This window comes from Microcebus murinus, chromosome 11, assembly GCF_040939455.1.
Source record: "Microcebus murinus isolate Inina chromosome 11, M.murinus_Inina_mat1.0, whole genome shotgun sequence".
Lineage (NCBI taxonomy): Eukaryota > Metazoa > Chordata > Mammalia > Primates > Cheirogaleidae > Microcebus > Microcebus murinus.
This window is the reverse complement of record NC_134114.1, coordinates 69,517,387-69,536,733: the sequence shown is the minus strand read 5'-3', so window position 1 is coordinate 69,536,733 and position 19,347 is coordinate 69,517,387. Positions and strand designations below refer to the sequence as shown.

The window sequence follows — 19,347 nt, the reverse complement described above, 5'->3', positions numbered from 1 at the left end:
TTTGATCTTTTGGGTAGATGCCCAGTAGTGGAATTGCTGGATCAAATGGTAGATCCACTTGTATCGCTTTAAGGTATCTCCATCTCATCACCTCTTAAAGGCCCCCATCTTAATACTGTTACAATGGCAATTAATTTTTCAACACATGAATTTTGGGGGACATATTCAAACCATATCAGGGGTCAAGGTCCATTTTTTAAAAATAAGAAATACCAGCTCTCTGTTTTGTCAAACAAATTTTCTCATACTCAAGAGTTTTGCAATTTTTTCTTGTTACTGTTTGGTATAAGCAATAATGGACTGGTATTAATTAGTATTCTTAAGGAGTTAACCTTTTTCTTTTAAGAACCATAATATACCTTGAATACAATTAAAATGTATCATTGAAAATATTCCATCAATGAGTTTTTTTTCAGTTCTAGGATTGGGGTTATAGGGAAAAGATCATAGACCAAAGGGACCTCATGTCTAGAGGTGAATGGCAGTGTTGCTAGGCAGTACTGAAAAATGCTAGGACAATGACCAAAAGACCAGATGAAACAGAGCAGCCCACATATCAGTGAACCCTGTTGTAAGATTCCCAGTGATCAGCAGGAGGAAAGCCATCTCAGTGGAGTCCAACAGGAACCCAGCACATGGACAGAGGCCCCTTGTCCCACCTCCAGGAGTATACTTAAGTTCTCCTATACCCAATGCTATCTTGGGAAGGAAGAGGCAGGTAGAGGTAAAATGTCAGGTGATACATATTCCTGATTACAAGTTTGATCATTGTGTTGAGTAAACAGTTGGCAGAAAACAACAATCTTAAACTGGAAAAGAAGGTTAGCTATAATTGAGTAAAATGAAAGATTTTAAAAAATCTACTATCAGCAGAAATGAGAGCTATAGAACAAGATGAGATCAGTTATAGAAAAGAACATTACTGCACAACTGAACAGTGTTGTACTGTATATATATTGTGTTGGGCTCTGGCCTGGTAAGCACAGATACAGCTAAGAATTACACGGGCTCAAGATGTTTTACTTTAGGCAATAACATCCATAAGCTGAATTGGTTATCTTGAAGCCAAATAGAAAAAGAATGCTGGAGAAGCTTTTGCTTTACACAGGTATCTGATCATGTGCCAGGAAGTCTTCAGAATAACAATGGCAAGGGACTCGATGAGTCACTTCAATTGAACTGCTCCCTGGAATGCACAGTAGACCTAGGACTGCAGAGGAAAAAGATGGAATTTGCTGACAGTTGCCAGTCTGAGAGCATTTGCTACCTGCAGAGGAGGGTAATGCTTTCTTCTGATAAATTATTACTTCAAGAAACCCAAAATATAAGCCAGATAGAAGGATTAACAAGATTAGTATTAGGTCATTAACTATGAAATGTCCAATTTCCTTAAGTACTAAGTCTGACAATTAATAACTGTGACCTATCACTTTGACACTTCTTTTTTTTTATATAATGAAGGTACATCCTCAGTCTTTCAAACACACATTTTGGCTTGTGATTATCTTTTAAATCTTTTTTAGAACAATTTTTTTGAAACCATGGATAAAGTCAAAAATTCGTGTTATTTTCGAATATGAGTTCTGCTGTGGAACCAATGCAGTGCAGATAGTGTAAAATAATCAATGAAGTGTTTGGGAAGGATGTGGCTAATAAATGCACAGTACGCTGCTGGTTTGAAAAGTCTGATGATTTTAATCTTGAAAATGAACCCTGTGGGCGATCTAAGATCAAAGTGGACAATAATAAGCTGAATCTGTAATGGAAACAAATCCATCTCAATCTAATGTGTGAATTAGCAGCAAGGTTTTATGTTACCATTCTAACAATATTGGACCATTTGAAACAAATTTGTAAGATAAAGAAGCTGGATAGATGGGTTCCACATGAATTAAATGAGCATCAGAAGAGAAATCATCTTGAAGCTTGCCTTTTTTTGCTGTCATGACATAAAGGTGAACCATTTCTTTATTGCATTGTGACATGTGCTGAAAAAGGGATTCTTTTTGACAATCACAAGCATTTGGCACAATGGTTGGATAAAGATGAAGTGTGGAAACACAGTCCAAAACTGAATATTCATTCAAAAGCTAATGTTGTCTGTTTGGTGGTCCAGCTCTAGTATTATCCACTACAGCTTCATGAAACCTGGTCAATTGATTACAGCAGATGTCTACTGCAACCAACTGGATGAAATTATGAGAATGCTTGCAATTAAGCAACTGAGATTGATCAATAGAGACAGGCCAATCCTCTTGCAAGACAATGCTTAATCACATGTCACACAAACAACACTGCTCAAACTATAGAAGCTGGATTTGGAAACTCTCTGTCATCCACTGTATTCACTAGACCTTGCACCAACTGACTACCACTTCTTCCATGCTTTGGATCTCTTCTTGCAAAGAAAAATATTCAATTCTCAACAAGTTGTGGAAAACACCTTTTGTGATTTCATAGCCACTCACTCTCCAGGCTTCCTTGCTGCTGGCATAAACAACCTACTGTTAAGATGGCAAGACTGTTGATAGTTTAAGCACATACTTTGATTAATTGTACTGTTTCTTGTTTGAGATATAATAAACTACACTTTTGATTTGAAATTGAAATTTTCATATTTAGTGAACTAATATATAGAGAGTATAAATATGCTTTCTCATAAAATCTCTGGAGCAATTCCACAGCACTTTAAAAATCACCTAAGGAGGCTTCTGGTTCAAGATGGTCAAATGAACAGAAACAACTACATTGGGTTTTGATGCAGTGTGGCTGGAATCCTTTACCCCAGGCTAGCATGCTGAGAATAACTCCATATAGAAAGAGGGTACTCTGCCTAGAAAACATCTTCTGAGAAATAATGTGTTGAGGCCTAAAGCAAAGACTGCTAGCTGTTCTCTCAATATCCATTCTCCCTTTTCTTTTCACTGTTGTTGTTGTTTTTTATTTTAAAATATTAAGGGAGTATAAACGTTTTTGTTACATGGCTTGAGTCAGGGCTATAAATGTGCCCCTCACCCAAATAGGGTTCATTGTCCCTGTTAAGTGGGTTTTTGCCCCTCTCCTCCGCTGCCCTCCCCCCTGCTTGATCTCCAATGTTTCTACTTTCTATTGTGCACTTGCATGTCCATCAGTTAGTTCCAATTTATTAGAGAGTACATGTGGTATTTGTTTTTCCATTCTTGAGATACTTGGTTAGGATAATGGACTCCAATGCCTTCCAAATTGCTGCAAAGGGCATCAATTCATCTGTTTTTATGGCTGAGAATTGCTCCATGGTATATATATGTCCCACATTTTGTTCAGCCACTCATGAATCCATAGGCACTTTGGTTGATTCCACATCTTTGCAATTGTGAATTGTGCTGCAATAAACATTCAAGTTCAGGTATCTTTTTGATAAAATGACTTCTTTTCCTTTGCCTAGATACCAAGTAGTAGCATTGATGGATCAAATGTAGGTCTACTTTTAGTTCTTTGAGAAATCTCCATACTGTTTTCCATAGGGGTTGTACTAATTTGCATCCCAGCAACAGTATATAAGCATTCCTTTCTCTCTGCACCTGTGCCAACATCTATTGTTGTTGGATTTTTTTAATAAAAGCCATTCTGACAGAAGTAAGGGGATATCTCATTGTGGTTTTAATTTGCATTTCACTGATGATTACTGATGTTGAGCATTTTTTCATGTTTCTTGGCCATTTGTTTATCTATCATCTTTTGAAAAACTTCTGTTCATGTCTTTTTCCCACTTTCTAATGGAGTTGGGTTTTTTTCCTTGCTGATTTGAGTTCTATATTTGTGCATCTCTCTGAAATATTTCTTTTAACATTGCTTGAAAGGCAGGTCTATTGGCAACAAATTTCCCCAATTTTTGTTTATCTGTCTTTATTTATTCACTTTTGAAGGATAATTTAACTGGATACAGAATTCTAAGCTAGTGGATTTTTCTTTTAACATTTTAAGAGTCTCATGCTCTACTGATTTAGCTAGCCAGGCAACCGCCAGTCTTTTAACATTTTAAATATTTCATTCCACTGTCTTCTTGCATGGTTTCTGAAGAGGAGTTCAGTGTAATTTTGATTCTTTTTCCTATGTAGGTAAGGAGGGTTTCTTTCTTCTGGCTTCTTTCGAAATTTGTTTTTGTCTTTGATTTTTTAAAGGTTGAATATGATATGCCTAGGTGTAGATTTTTTTGATATTTACCTTGTTTGCAGTTCTCTGAGACTCCTGGATCTGTGCGTTTGTGTCTGTCATTTCTTTTGGAAAATTCTCAGCCTGATTACTTGAAATAGTTCCTCTCTTACTTTTTCTGTTTCTTATCTTTCTGGTATTTCTATGATGCATATGTTATACCTTTTGTAACTGTCCCACAGTTATGTATTCTGCTTCATTTTTTTCTTTTTCTCTTTGCATTTCAGTTTTAGAAGTTTCTATTGGCATAGCCTCAAGCTCAGAGAATCTTTCCTTGGCTGTGTCTAGTCTACTTATGGGCCCACCAAAGGCAATCTTCATTTCTGTTACAATGTTTTTGATCTCTAGCATTTCTTTTTATTCTTTCTAAGAGTTTCCATCCCTCTGTTTATATCTCCCTTCTGTTCTTGCATGTTGTCCACTTTCTCCCATCACTTTGAAGGTTAGACGGGGCTGGAATTGAGCATTTCCATTCCTTCAGGTTCCTCAGGGTCTGGTAAACCCCCAGTCGGTTAGGCTCAGGTAAAACAATTTTGCTTAAGGACATAACCTTGTCAAGAAACACAGAGAGCTCTGAGTATATTTTAAAATAGTTATTTTTCCCTCCCACTGTCAGAGATTTTTTTCTCTGATCCTTACAGTGAGCACTTGGTAGGGCTCCTGGAGGTAAAACTCAAAGCATGGGAGCCCTCCCATCCCATAAGACTAGGACCCCTTGGAGTTTTTAACTTTCAAACTAGTCCACATTGAGCTTCCCACAATTTGTCAAGTACAGTTCAAAGTGTTCCTACTGATTCTGGCTCCATTCCCTGACTACTGCTCCTGGTAAGCTGTGATTTTCTGTATCTGCCTGTTTCTCTAGTTTAGAGGGCAACATTTTGCCACATGACCTCAATTCTCTGACAGATCTAAGAAGAGTTGCTGATTTTTCATTTTGTTCAGCCTTTTTCTTATTGTGAAGATGAGAGTAACAACTTCTGAGCTCCAAGTTCTTGAGATGTTGAATTGGAAATTTTTACATTACTTAAGTGTCCCTTTTTCCAGCACAGGCCTGACCCACAAATATGGCTGTAAAGAAGGGGGCATGATCTGCTTTGTGTCAGTTCCTCCATCTTTACTCCCCTTGTCCTACACTCATCCTATTACTTTGAGGTCTTCGGGGTCAGCTCACGGATGGGAGAAAAAGGCTATTGTATACTGGGTTATTGTCCTCTCTGTATCAAATGTTCAAATGCTGGTGTTTTCTGTCATTAGGTGCTTTATTACAATTTTGGAGATTCACCCCACATCCAGGAACTCTGACACTGCCATTCCCTAACACACTCCAGCCAGCATCTCACAATTCTCATGCAACTCCTCTTCTAGCAGCTTACCTCACACAAACTCATTCTGCTGACTGTTTAGCTTCTTTCTTTCTTCCTTCTTTCCTTTTTTTTTCATTTTCTTTTCTTTTCTTCCTCTCTCCCTCCTTCCTCCCTTCCTTTCCTCCCTTCCTTTTCTTCCTTCCTTTTCTTTTCTTTCTCTTTCTCCTTCCTTCCTTCCTTCCTTCTTTCCTTCCTTCCTTCCTTCCTTCCTTCCTTCCTTCCTTCCTTCCTTCCTTCCTTCCTTCCTTCCTTCCTTCCCTCCCTCCCTCCCTCCCTCCCTCCCTCCCTCCCTCCCTCCCTCCCTTCCTTCCTTCCTTCCTTCCTTCCTTCCTTCCTTCCTTCCTTCCTTCCTTCTTCCTTCCTTCTTTCCTTCTTTTTTTCATCACTTCTCTCTTTTAAGAAAAACAACTATATCTCTGTGCTGTGGGTTGAATTGTGTCCTGCGCAAAAGTCACAATGAAGTTCTTCCTAACTCCTAGTACCTCAGACTGTGACCTCCTTTGGGAATAATGCCATTGCATAGATAATCAAGTTAAAATTACATTATTAAGGTAGGACCTAATCCAATATGACTGGTGTTCCTATAAAAAAAAGAAAAAATCAGACATAGACCCAAGCACACAGAGAGAATGAATGCCATGTGCAGGTAAAGGCAGAGATCTAGGTGATACATCTGTAAGTCAAAGAGCATCAAAGATTGCCAGCAAACCACCAGAAGGTAGGCATGGAACAGATTCTCCCTCAAAGCCCTCAGAAGGAACCAGCCCTGCTACAACTGTGATCTTGGACTTCTAGCCTACAGAACCAGGAGAAAATAAATTTCTATTGTTTAATCCACTGAGTTTAAGATCATTTGTTATGGCAGCCCTACCAGACTAATGCATCCAGCCGTGGACCATTATGTCTACCAGCTTTTGGGAAAGCTTGACAGTACTTATCTCCTTACTCTGTCATCACAGAAACCCTCAGTCAGTCTCTTGTCTTTAAATATTTCTAGAGGATAGAATATGTGCTCAACTTTGGGATTACCATTTATCAGACTCCAAGGTTATTGGCCAAGTACTTCCTCCATCCCTCTTAAAAAGTTTCTTAATACCCTCTTCCTCAGTAGAGTCATGGGGTAGCCAGGGACCAGATTTTGCAGGACCTTATAGAATTATGAAAATAATTTTGAATTTTATTCTATTTGAGTAAGGATGTTATTAAAGATTTTGAACAAATCCAGGAGTGGTGGCTCATGTCTGTTAATCCCTGCACTTGAGAGGCAGAGGCAGGAGGATCACCTGAGGCTAGGATTCCAAGACCAGCCTAGATAACAGAGAAAGACCCTGACTCTGCAAAAAAATAATAATAATAAAATATAGCTGTGCATGGTGGTGCACACCTGTAGCCCCAACTACACAGGAGGCTAAGGCAGGAAGATCACTTGAGCCCAGGACTTTGAGGTTACAGTGAGCTATGATTATGGATCTTGTCATTGCATTCCAGCCTGGGCAAGAGAGTGAGATTAGTCCTCTTTAAAAAAAATATTTTGAATAGGGAAGTGATAAGTTCTTATTTTTTTTAAGAGATGGGGTCTCGTTCTATCACTCTGGCTGCTGGAATGTAGTGATGCGATCATAGCTCACTGCTGCCTTGAACTCCTTAGTGCAGGTAATCCTCCCACGTCAGCCTTCATAGTAGCTGGGAAAACAGGCACATGCCACCATGCCCAGCTAAAAAAAAATTCTTAATTTTTTTTTGTAGAGATGGAGTCTCACTATGTTGCTCAGGCTAGTTTCGAACTCCTGGCCTCAAATGATCCTCCTGCCTCAGCCTCCCAAAGTGCTGGGATTACAGGCATGAGCCACTGAACCCAGATTGATTTGAAATTTTTAAAGATTTCTACAGCTTCCCATAGGGAATAGATTGTAGGGAGGCAAAAATAGAAACATGCAGAACAATTCAGAGATGATTACAGCATCCAGTGTGGACTAGAATGGTAGTAGAGATGATGAGAATTGGTTATATTTAGGATAACTTTTGAAGAGAGAGCCAACAGATTTTTGCTGAGGAATGGATGTGGCATGTGAGAGAAAAAAGAAAGGACAACCCAAACAATTGTAAGAATTAATATACCATTTACTGAGATGAACAGGTATGCAACAGGAATAGCTTTGGAGATAGAAAATAAAGAGTTTGTAATGCATATTAAATATTCTAGTAAATATGTTGAATAAGAGGTTAGATATGTGCAGTAATCAAAGAAATCGGGGCTGGGTGTGGATATTTGGAAGCCATCAGCATTGTGATGCCCTATAAAAGACAGTGAAGGGAATGGATGAGATTGACTTAGGAATGAGGTCAGACAAGAAGGGAAGACATCTAGGGCACACTAAGAGATCAGGAAGAATCCAGCAAAGGAAAATCATGATTTCCCCATGATTTCAAAAAAGTCAAATGAAGAAAATGTTTCAAGTTTTAAAGAGGAGGATGTGATTAATTATGTCAAATGCTGCTGAATGGTTAAGGATGATGAAGACTAAGAGTGGCACACTGGATTTATCATGATTGTTTAAATTCCCAGATATCTGGCCGGGCGCTGTGGCTCACGCCTGTAATCCTAGCTCTTGGGAGGCCGAGGCGGGCGGATTGCTCAAGGTCAGGAGTTCAAAACCAGCCTGAGCAAGAGCGAGACCCCGTCTCTACTATAAATAGAAAGAAATTAATTGGCCAACTGATATATATATATAAAAAATTAGCCGGGCATGGTGGCGCATGCCTGTAGTCCCAGCTACTCGGGAGGCTGAGGCAGCAGGATTGCTTGAGCCCAGGAGTTTGAGGTTGCTGTGAGCTAGGCTGACGCCACGGCACTCACTCTAGCCTGGGCAACAAAGCGAGACTCTGTCTCAAAAAAAAAAAAAAAAAAAATTCCCAGATATCTGCACAAAAACTTTCCTTTTGTTCTAATATTTAACCTAGTTTGGGATTCTCACATTCAAATGTACATAAGAATAAAGGATCTAGAATACATGCATATAATGTTATGTATTCTGTACTTTGTGGACTATTTCAGAGATTTTCATGGTTAATTTTATTATGATGATTTTTGTCATGAAGGCTGAGTTTAGGACCACACCTGTTAGGGATGCAAAGCTGTTTTCTAATGTATCTTATCACTATATTTAAGGGATAGGAAAAAGAGCAGGGTCAGGGATGCTATCCTTTAAGTAGTCCCTTTTTGTTGTTTTCTCAACAGGAAAGCACACACCATTTTCTCCTCCCTTTCCATGAAGGAATGGTAAGAAAAAGTTTAAAGGAGATACACTGAGTAGAAAATGGAAAGGCTCTGTGGGGCTAAATGGAAGAAAACTTATCTCTGTACTGATTCAAACCAATTGCCTTTTCCTGATGATTTAGATAGTCTCCCAGCGACTTAATTACCATTTCTCTTTTCTTTTGCCTACAAGCTCCCATCCAAATAAAACTTATGCAGAAGTGCTGGCCAAATATTGTGTAGTAAAGAATCTGCCCTTTCCCAAATAGCGTTCTGGCCTGTGGCCTCAGATTCTGGGAGATAATCTATGTCATATCTGATAGAAGTATCTTTGTTTAGAGTAGAGACTAACCATGTCTAATAGGATAGAGGCTTCCCATGCCAGAAAGACCAATCATGTGACTTAGAGTGGAGGCTTTGGGTCATGTGATATCATTTGACCTATAGACTGAGGCAATTAATCAATCAATTAAGTCTCTGTGATGGAGGTCCAGTAAAAATTCTGAATGGTAAATCTCTATTGAGCTTCCCCAGTTGCCAATACTCTGATGCATATTGTCACACAGGGATGTTGTGAGGGTAACATGTTCCTGACTCCACTGGGAGAGCATAACAAAAGCTCTGTGTGTGGTACCCTCCTGGACTCCGTCCTATGTGCCTCCTCCCTTGGCTAATGTTAATCTATATCCTTTCCTTGCAATAAACTGTGAGTATAACAGCTTTCAGTGTGCTCTTTGAGACCTTCCACAACATTTTCAAACCTGAGGGTATTTGGGGGAACCCCTAAACTTGTAGTTGATGTCAGAAATGAGAGAAGCTTAGGTAACTGTGCTCTCAAACCTTGTAGTTTTTCTAACTCTGGGTAAATATATAAAGCTACAAACTGAATTGTCCCCACAACAAAATAGAGGCTATTTTACTTTTTTAAATGTAAAACTCTCTTAAAGTATGTTTGAAACATTGATATTTTATTTTTTCTCATAAAAAAAAATCCAGGTACATAGATGGAAAGTAGAACGATAGGAGGTTGATTTCAAGTAATAATCATATTGTTGGAGGAGCCATTAGAAATGGTTAGATTCTGTGGTCCTACTTTCTTGGGCTTTGAATATAAATGGACCCTAAAAAGCAGAATTTGGTAATTACTGTGCCACACTTCTACATTCTTTTTAGTCCATTTTCTGCTGCTTTATCAGAAGCCCATTCCTGTGATAACTAACACATTCCACAAAAACAGCGTTAATTCCCTCTTGAGGGTAGAGCCCTCAGGGCCTAATTATCCCTTTAAGGCCCTACCTCTTAATACTATAATAATAGCAATAAAGCTTCCAACACATGAACTTTTGGGTGACACCTTCAAACCACAGCACATACCTGCTGGACTTGGGTAAGGGTAAGAATGTTACCTAATTCTCCAAATTTAAATGAAAATCCAGACTTCACCCCTATAGAGTCAGTTAGTATGGACACAGCTTTGCCCTTAGCATCTAACGAACCAAAAATGTTTTCCATAAGGAATTTGTCTTAGCTGCCTAAATGTTGGAGCCAAGTCTAGTCATAAGTGGGTTTAAATTGTATCTTTAACTTAAATAAACAACACGTAGTCTTGATAGTATGTTTGTGGGGGTCCATCTGCTGTGTGTCACTGAGATCATTTGTGTGAAGATTAAGGGTAGATTGATCCCAGTGATCAAAGATGGACCAGTTGTTACCCAAGAAGCATGAAGTCTCCTTTCCTTTTTCTTTATCTCAAATGTTAAAGTGCAAGAGAAGAGGGGTGGGGAGAGAAACTGGAGCTTCTGGTTTCTCTGGAGATATATAAATTAAAACCATAAATGAACAAACTAGCTTGTACAATTTAGATGACTGTGGTTGAAATGAGGGGAAACATTGCACGATATATGTAGTCATCATTGTAATGGTTTCTGCTAAGCCACACAAGGGCTGCTATAATTCTAACAAACAGCTAAGCCCACACACAACAATTGTTGTTGCTTTTCCTCATTTCTCCTTACAAATTTGTAGAAGACATTTTTTATGGCTAGCCAAGTCTGCGCTACCATTCAGGGTAGAGTGAGGGGAGAAAAGGACTCATTCTGTTTCATCATGTAATCTTCTCATTCTTGATTTTGACATGTTAGGCAAGACTGGACTTGAAAGAATAATTGTACATTGGTTGTTGTTATACAGTGTATTAGCTTATGTTGCCAAATAGCAAATCACTCCAGAATTTACTGGCTTAAAATAACAACAATGATTTTCATAACCTCTAATTGCTTCTCTGGGTCAGGAATTTAAAATGGAATATAGTAGGGGATGGCTTGTCTTTGCTTTATAAAATTTGGAACCCCAGCTAAAAGACTCAGGGATTAGAATAATCTGAAGGTTCATTCATTCCTATGTGGGTCTTGCTGGAGTTGTTGTTTGAAACACCCATATGTTTTTCCAACAGTAAACAGTTTACTGCTGAACAAAGTACACTTCCCTAATCCTTGAGTGGCCCTCTATCCTGTAAACATTGAAAGATCATGTCACTCATCTTTTGTCCAGTTTCCATGTTTTGTATCAACATTGGTACATTCTATTAACTAAACTTTACACTTTTTATTCATATTCCACTAGTTTTCCCACTTATGTTCTTTTTCTGTTCCAGGATCCCACATTAAAGATAGTCTCTTTAGGCTTCTCTTGGCTTTGACAGGTTCCTTTAAACTCAGACAGTTTCTCAGATGTTTCTTGTTTTTCATTACCTTGACTGTTTTAAGGAGTGCTGGTCAGGTATTTTATCTGACGTTTTCCCCATGGATAAACTGGGATTATAAATTTTGGGCAGCCGTATCTTTTTAATAAACTCCACCACCATTGCCAGATTCTACCAAAATAAAAATGTTTCTTTTCACTCCTCTGTTTAGCAATACTTCAGTTGTCCTGATTGTTTGCAGAACAAAATTCAAATTACTCAGCATGGCATACAAAGCTTTTCAAAATGTGACTGTTGCCTTCCTCTTGAGTCTAAAGTATAACCCTACAAATGATATGAGTTCTAGCCAGAAATGAAGCCAGAAACAAAGTCCTAACAGTTTTGCAATGTCATGGCTCCATCCAGGCATTCATTTCTGGCTAAGTCCAGTGGATTCTTTTTTTCCCTCAAGAACACTGCTCTCCTCTCTTACTACTCACACCCCTTACCTCTTATCCCATACACTTTTCTAAATTTCTCTAATCTAGTATTTACCATATGGTCATTTATTGATTCAACAAGTATTTATTGTCCACTTTGTGGACATGCACTGTGGTATGGTTGAGGGTATGTTTAAAAGACAAGAGAACCTAGCACTCTGGGAGGCCTAGGCGAGAGGATTGCTTGAGGTCAGGAGTTTGAAACCAGCCTAAGCAAGAGCAAGACTTGTCTCTTCTATAAATAGAAAGAATTTAATTGGCCAACTAATATATATAGAAAACATCAGCCAGGCGTGGTGGCGCATGCCTGTAGTCCCAGCTACTCAGGAGGCTGAGGCAGCAGGATTGCTTGAGCCCAGGAGTTTGAGGTTGCTGTGAGCTAGGCTGATGCCAGGGCACTCACTCTAGCCTGGTCAACAAAGGGAGACTCTGTCTCAAAAAAAAAAAAAGACAAGAGAAGGTCACTGCCCTCATTGAATTTACATTTTAGTGGGGCAGGGGCCACTTGCAAATAAATTAATGGATAACACTGTACTTTGTTGTGAAGCAAACACGTAAGGAACTGAGGTTAAAAAGTACAAATAATGTGGAAGTGACTTATACTTCCACATCCCAGAGTAGTCTGGGATCTCCTCTCTGAAGAATATTAAAACTGTTGAGTTTACTTGTCAGTCACCAAACCTTCATCCCCCTTAGCTGCTTAAGGGGTAGACAGTATCTAACTCAGGAACTTAAGTGTCCCCAGCACCTTGGTCAACTTTATTCATTAAATTAACAGTTGTGGAATAACTGGAATAAATGCATCTAAAAACCAAAAATTAGTTGCCCCCATTTCTTGTCCTGGATCCACCCTTTCAAACCTGTTTCTGGAAAAACAGAACATTACACTCATTAAGATTCCCATTTGAGTTATGCATGGTTAACGAGAAAACTTTCAATTGTTATTAGGATGCTAGTATTACTTTCCTATTTTACATGTCATAATTTAAAGGTAAATTTAATCTTTCAAATATAAACATCCTTGCTTTACTGGAGTTGAATGGGCAGGGTAAAGCCGGGTAAACCAAGAGTAGAGGAGTGAGGAAATCGCTGTAAGACATCCCTAGAATGATTTTAAAATACCCGCTTGGAGAACAAGGCTTCAGGACGGCCTCTTTCTCTAAGGTTACCAACGCAGCCTTCAGAAGGACGGGCGAGCAGTACCCGCCAGTAAAGAAGAAGACCGCCCTTAACCCACACGGCCACCTCTCCCAGCCCACCTAGCACTGCGGGAACAGGGCCAGGAGCCCCGCCCCGCCCACTTCCGGGTTGTCGCCGCTGCGCCGTCGCATGCGTATTGACGTTTCAGTCTCCTGCAGACCCCGGAAGTGCAACTCGAACTTGGTCGGGGCGCGGATCCCGAGAGAGAAAGTCATAACAAACGCACGAGGGAGTTCGACTGGCGAGCTGGAAGGCCACGCCTCCTCCCGCCTACCCCCTCAGCCCTGTAGCTGGGGGCAGAGCTCAGGTAGGACCTGCGTTTGCGGGGATGTGAGCTCCGGGGGCAGGCCTGGGTCGAAATCGGAGGAGGGGGCTGGCCTGGGTCGGTCTCGGGCGGAGGGGTCTCTGGCCCCTGGACCCGAGGCTGTCAGAAACGTTCACAGCGGACACCTCTGATCTGTGTCCGGGACCCCGCTGATGGGCAGGTTCCACCGGCCATTTCCACTCCTATGGCGGGAGCGGGACGTGTGTTCCCAGGATGACTCTCCTTATATCTGGGCGTGTGGGGTTCTGGTTGCTCCTAGAGACCTTAGAGTAATGGGCCCTCCTCCTCTTTGTCGGGAGGGGACATACTGAGGGTCTTTGGCTAAAGATTATTTTCTACAAAAGAGAGTTATCACTTGGCAACCAGAAGTCATCCACTGCAGATGGATAAAGTGCAGTTGTAAAATGCTCTCAAAACTTGTAACATGCATGGGCGCCTGTGGGACGTTTCCCTGGGATGCTGTATGAATTCTGAGTTGAATACTTTTGACTTTGAAAATAAAGTTAAGTAGTAGTCTTCTCTCTCCCACATCCAGATAATTTAACATATTTTCCTACTGCTCCAGAATATGTATCTATTGGGCCAAGTAAGTGGTTACTTAAGTTTCTGCTAAATTATTTAATGACATACATCGTCCATTTGTCCATTTCCTACAAAGTCTCAGAAAAGTTGTAGAGGGAAAATTCTGTAGTTTTTGTCTGCAAGTGTCTAGTAGTGTTTATTGAAATAGGTGCAGTGTGGTGTTTGGTATGCAGTATATGGCATCTTTTTGTCTTAAGGCAGTATCAAGGTATATTCTTTATCACACATTGTGAGGGGCAGATATGCTGTGTTCATTTAGTGTATTTAGAAACTGAGTCAGGGAGCATTTTTTTGACATGTTAGTTAAGGTCTCAGTGTCATTGCTAGTACCAGGCTTCTTTCAGATATTTAAACTAGATCTTCCACTTAGCTAGTGAAGCCTACACTGAAGGGTTAGGGATGCTCTGGATGACTTTGAGGCTGTGGTGGCTGCCAAGAGGGAACTATGATCTATGAAGCCATGAGCATCCATCTATTCATTCATTTAGCCAATATTTACTAGCTACCTTCAGTGTGCCAGGTAGCATTCCAAGTGCTGGGAAGATAGTAATGAACAAAACAGAAAGACCTTGTGCTCCTGAAGTTTTCATTGTAGTCAGTGGAGAAGGATAATTAACAAGTAGTGGTAAGAGCTATGAAGAAAAGTAAAGCAATTTAAGAGGAGAGGGAATGATGGAGGATGCTATTTTAGAAAGAATGATCAAGCTCAGCCTCTCTGATAAGGGGACATTGAATGAAGTGAGGGAGTGAGCTCTGCAGATATGTAGGCATTGAATTGGGCTGGCACTGAGGCAGGAGCATGTTTTGGTATATTTTGGAATAGCAGGGATATAAGCATGGAGATATTAGGGTTTAAAAATCTTGAGAATAGATATTTATTCAGTGATATGGTGTGTGCATATGGGATTTTATTTATTGACAGCCTATTTTTCTCAGCTTTCCCAGACAGACCTGTGTGAGAAGAATCTGGTATCTAATGATATGTAGAGGTGTTTCCATGCTCTTTATTGAGCTCTAAGAAAATTAAGCACCGTTTACTTAATTGTATATAACCTGTGCTGTCTTTGGTTTTAGAGTCAGATTGGGTTTGCACAGTAGTCATTGATAACTAAATAGCAAGCACTTCTCTGCCTGTCAACTTTACTTTTCTTCTTTTTTATTGTAGTAAAATATATATAACATAAAACTTACCGTACTAACCATCTTTAAGTGTACAGTTTAGTAACATTGAGCACATTCACATTGCTGTGCAACCATCACTACCATTCATCTCCAGAATTTTTTCATCCTCCCCAACTAAACTTTTGTACCTATTAAACACTAACTCCATATTCTTTGCTACTCTGAGCACCTGGAAACTACCAATCTGCTTTCTGTCTCTATGAATTTGACTACTCTAAGGTACCTTTTATAAGTATATTCATGTGATCTTTGTCCTCTAGTGACTGGCTTATTTCACTTAGTATAATGTCTTCAAGGTTCATCCATGTTATAGCATGTTTCAGAATGTCCTCTCTTTTTAAGGCTAAATATAATAATCAATTGCTATATTTCGTTTATCCATTTATTCATTTATGGACACTTGGGTTGCTTCCACCTTTTGGCTATTGTGAATAATGCTGCTATGGACATGAGTGTGCAAATATCTGTTTGAGTCCTAGATTTCATTTCTTTTGGGTATCTCCCCAGAAGTGAAATTGCTAGATTATATGGTAATTCTATATTTAGTTTTTTGAGGAATTGCCATACTTTTTTCCATAGTGGCTACCCCATTTTACATTCTCACGAGGATTGCACAGGGGTCCAAATTTCTCCACATCTTCATCAACATTTTTCCACATCATTGCCAAACATATTCTTTTTTGTTTTTGATAAGAGCCATCCTAATGGGTGTAAAGTGGTGTTTCCTTGTGGTTTTTATTTACATTTCCCTAATGATTGGTGATGTTAAGCATCTTTTTATGTGCTTTTCGGCCATTGGTATGTCTTCTTTGGGGTTCTGTTAATTTATTTTAAGATCTAATTTTAATATAAAGTTTTGGAGATTTATTTGGTGGATTTTTTTAAGTGTTAAGAATGCAGCTACCATGTCTTTTTTGTTATTGTTTTTTTAACCCTTTAATACTATAATTGTAAAAACCCTCAATTCTCTATAGACTAGGTATCTACAGTAACTCCAAACTTAGAAATAAAAGTAACCATAAAGCATCTTTTGTAACAGTAAATGAACCGTTTGGTATCAGATTATGATGCAAACAGTTCGGAAAAGCCAAAGATTATCTTGACCTGCTTTGATTTTTTTGTTTATTTGTTTGTTTGTTTGTTTGTTTTAATCAGAAGGAAAGGAGTGCAGTGATTGGCTGACTGTGCTTGTGCAATAGGTCTCTTTTGTTTGGTAGCTGTGAAGAGCAGAAAACAGAGGGGCCAGAAATGATGGTGGAATAGAGAAAAGATGTGTTGGATAGTAGTATGGAATTTTGATGTGGCCAGATGGAGAATGGCAAGGGAGATCAGTAACAGTGATGGAGCACCAGAATTGACAGCAGTGGGGAAAGGACCCAGCAACAAAGAGACAGAAAGTAATACAGCTCTACAGGTTGGAGTAGGATGGAAGACATGGTGAGAGAGTGCAAATCACCAACTACATCTCACTATGTGGTTCTGAGGTGAGATACTTGGCCTTTTAGTAATCCAGTAAGACCTGTATATCAAGTGATGTATGTCAATCCACATGATTAGAAGTGCTCTGTCTCTAACTGATACTGTTTGTTATTTCTTCTTTAGGGAAACAATTCAATTTGCAGTACCCATAATTAAGATAATTTTTGCTTTAGAAAAAATATCACTGTGAAGACAGATCATGAAAGCAAAGCATTTATTGTATACTTCTATTTCTTAATAGCAGATCATGTATTTATTTTAAGAATAGTCTAGATTAATGATAAGGTACTTAGGCTTGCTGTGCTCAGAAATTAGAGAGGTGCTAGTAGGACCTCAGATTGCGGATTTGGGCCCTCGTAAGGCCCTTGACTAGTTCTTTACTGGTTGGGACGATTACAACCAGTACCCAACAATGTAACTACTAAGTGCTGTGGGATGTAGCTAGTATTCCTATACTCTGCCAGTCATATTGCCATCACATGTAATTAGGTATAAGAAAACAGCAGGAAAGATACTATTGTAGCTCAACAGATACACTACTTTTAAAAAAACAATTCAGAGTAAATATCCAAGGTAATGAAGGAGTACAAGTATTACAAACCCTTTCTTCTACAAAGCATGGGTTAGTTTTGTGTGCTTGTATAGAAAATGGAACAAGCTAGAATTGTGATTGTAACCCAAGTTTATGACCCAAGGTGAGACAATTTAAAAATGTGAAGAGATTGATTAGTAGATAGGTGAGGTGCTCTCTTGATTTGAATTGCCTTATTAATCTCGATGTCATCATTTTTGCCTATACTATGGAAATGACTCTGGTATTAAGTAGTTTGTATTTCATTAGTCATATTAATCTATTTGGTTTAATACTCTCTGATGTATTAATACTTGTGGTATTATCTAAATGATCATATCCAGGAAATGGTGGGGTAGGAAGGGTCAGATCAGGCAGGTTGAGGAAGTTCAGATAAAAAAGAAAGGAGATTAGCTGACCAGGGATTGGACTTTGGTCTCAAATGAGGTGGTGAGAGAGGCAGATAAAGGAACAGGGAAAGGCGTAAGATCTAGATGAACTGAATTATGAGGGAAAGAAAACATGGTAAGAGTTGGGCAGAGTCTCAGTTATTTGAATAAGTGAAAGATGGATACCTAGTCATAAGGCGATCTGGACCCCACACTTGAGGATCTTATGTGCTGGTTGGGGTATCTGCTATGAATACAAGACTTTAGTAAAATGTTTTATATTATGATACAAGTGTGTATGTATGTATGTATGCCGGCAAGGATGTGGAGAAAGGGGACTCCTTATACACTGTTGGTAGGAACTTAAATTAGTGAAACCACCATAGAGAACAGTATGGAGGTTCTTCAAGAACTAAAAATAGAACTACCATATGACCCAGCAATCCCACTGCTGGGTATTTACCCAAAGGAGGGGAAATCAGTATATTGAAAATATATCTGCACTCCAATGTTTATTGCAGCATTATTCACAATGGCCAAGATTTATAATCAACCTAAGTGTCCATCAGTGGATGAATGGATAAAGAAATCATGGTACATATATACAATGGAATATTATATAGCCACAAAAGAATGAAATCCTGCCATTTACAACAATATGGGTAGAACTGGAGAACATTACATTAAGTGAAATATGCACAGAAAGACAAATCTGGCATGTTCTCACTCATGTGGGAGCTAAATATTAAGAACAGTTGATCTAGAGACAGAGAGTAGAATGACAGTTAACAGAAATTGGGAAGGGTAGTGGGGAGAGGGAAATAAACTGGGGATGGGTAATGGGTACAAAAATATAATTTGATAGATAGAATGGAGAATATTTGATAGTACAACAAATGACTATAACCAACAATAAGTTAGGGTATACTTTAAAATAACTAAAAGGGTGTATATAGAATGTTCCTAACACAAAGAATAGGTAAGTGCCTGAGGTGATGGATAGATACCCCAGTTACCCTGATTTGATGAATTCACATTGTATGCCTGTATCAAAACATCACATATACCCTATAAAGATATACAACTATTATGTACCCATAATAATTAAAAATGAAAATTTAAAAAGATGCTATGGGGAGGTATAAAGCCTTTCCTGGGGTTTTAAGTTTCCAGGTTTTCCAAAACCTGGAAGCGATTTTGGAAAAAATGATGCTTAAGAGATGCTTGAGAACCTAAGGGTGGATCATTTAAAATAAAGCACAAAGACATACTAGACAGAAGAAATGCCTCTCAGCAGTCTGCATTCACCTTATAAATGATAATCTCTAGTGCCTTCATTTGCCTAGTGGGCTTGGGCCACACTGCCTAAGAAATGTGATTGAGGGTGGGGGCTGGCCATTCCCATATACTCTTAGGATAGGGAGTGCCCATGCCAGAAAGACTAACTCTGTGATTTAGGGTAGGGGCTTTGAGTCAAGTGTTATCAGTTGACCTGGACTAAACTCAAACACGTGGGCAGTCAGTTTATATTATATTTACATTCCCATCAACAGTGTACAAGGGGAACCCTTTCTCCACATCCTTGCTGGTATACATACGTCTATCATAATATGCCTAAGTAATGGAAC

The 19,347-nt window shown here is 39.1% G+C and overlaps 1 protein-coding gene across 4 annotated transcripts in view; it reads left to right on the top strand.

The window, feature by feature from the left end:
- The first annotated feature begins 13,325 nt into the window (after window positions 1-13,325).
- ARB2A (ARB2 cotranscriptional regulator A) overlaps window positions 13,326-19,347 on the top strand; it is a 425,319-nt gene continuing 419,297 nt past the window's right edge. For all 4 annotated transcript variants that reach the window (XM_076008184.1, XM_076008185.1, XM_012751806.2 and 1 more), the window contains exon 1: window positions 13,326-13,498. The gene's annotated coding sequence lies outside the window, so the exon portion shown is untranslated. The remainder of the gene's footprint in view (window positions 13,499-19,347) is intronic.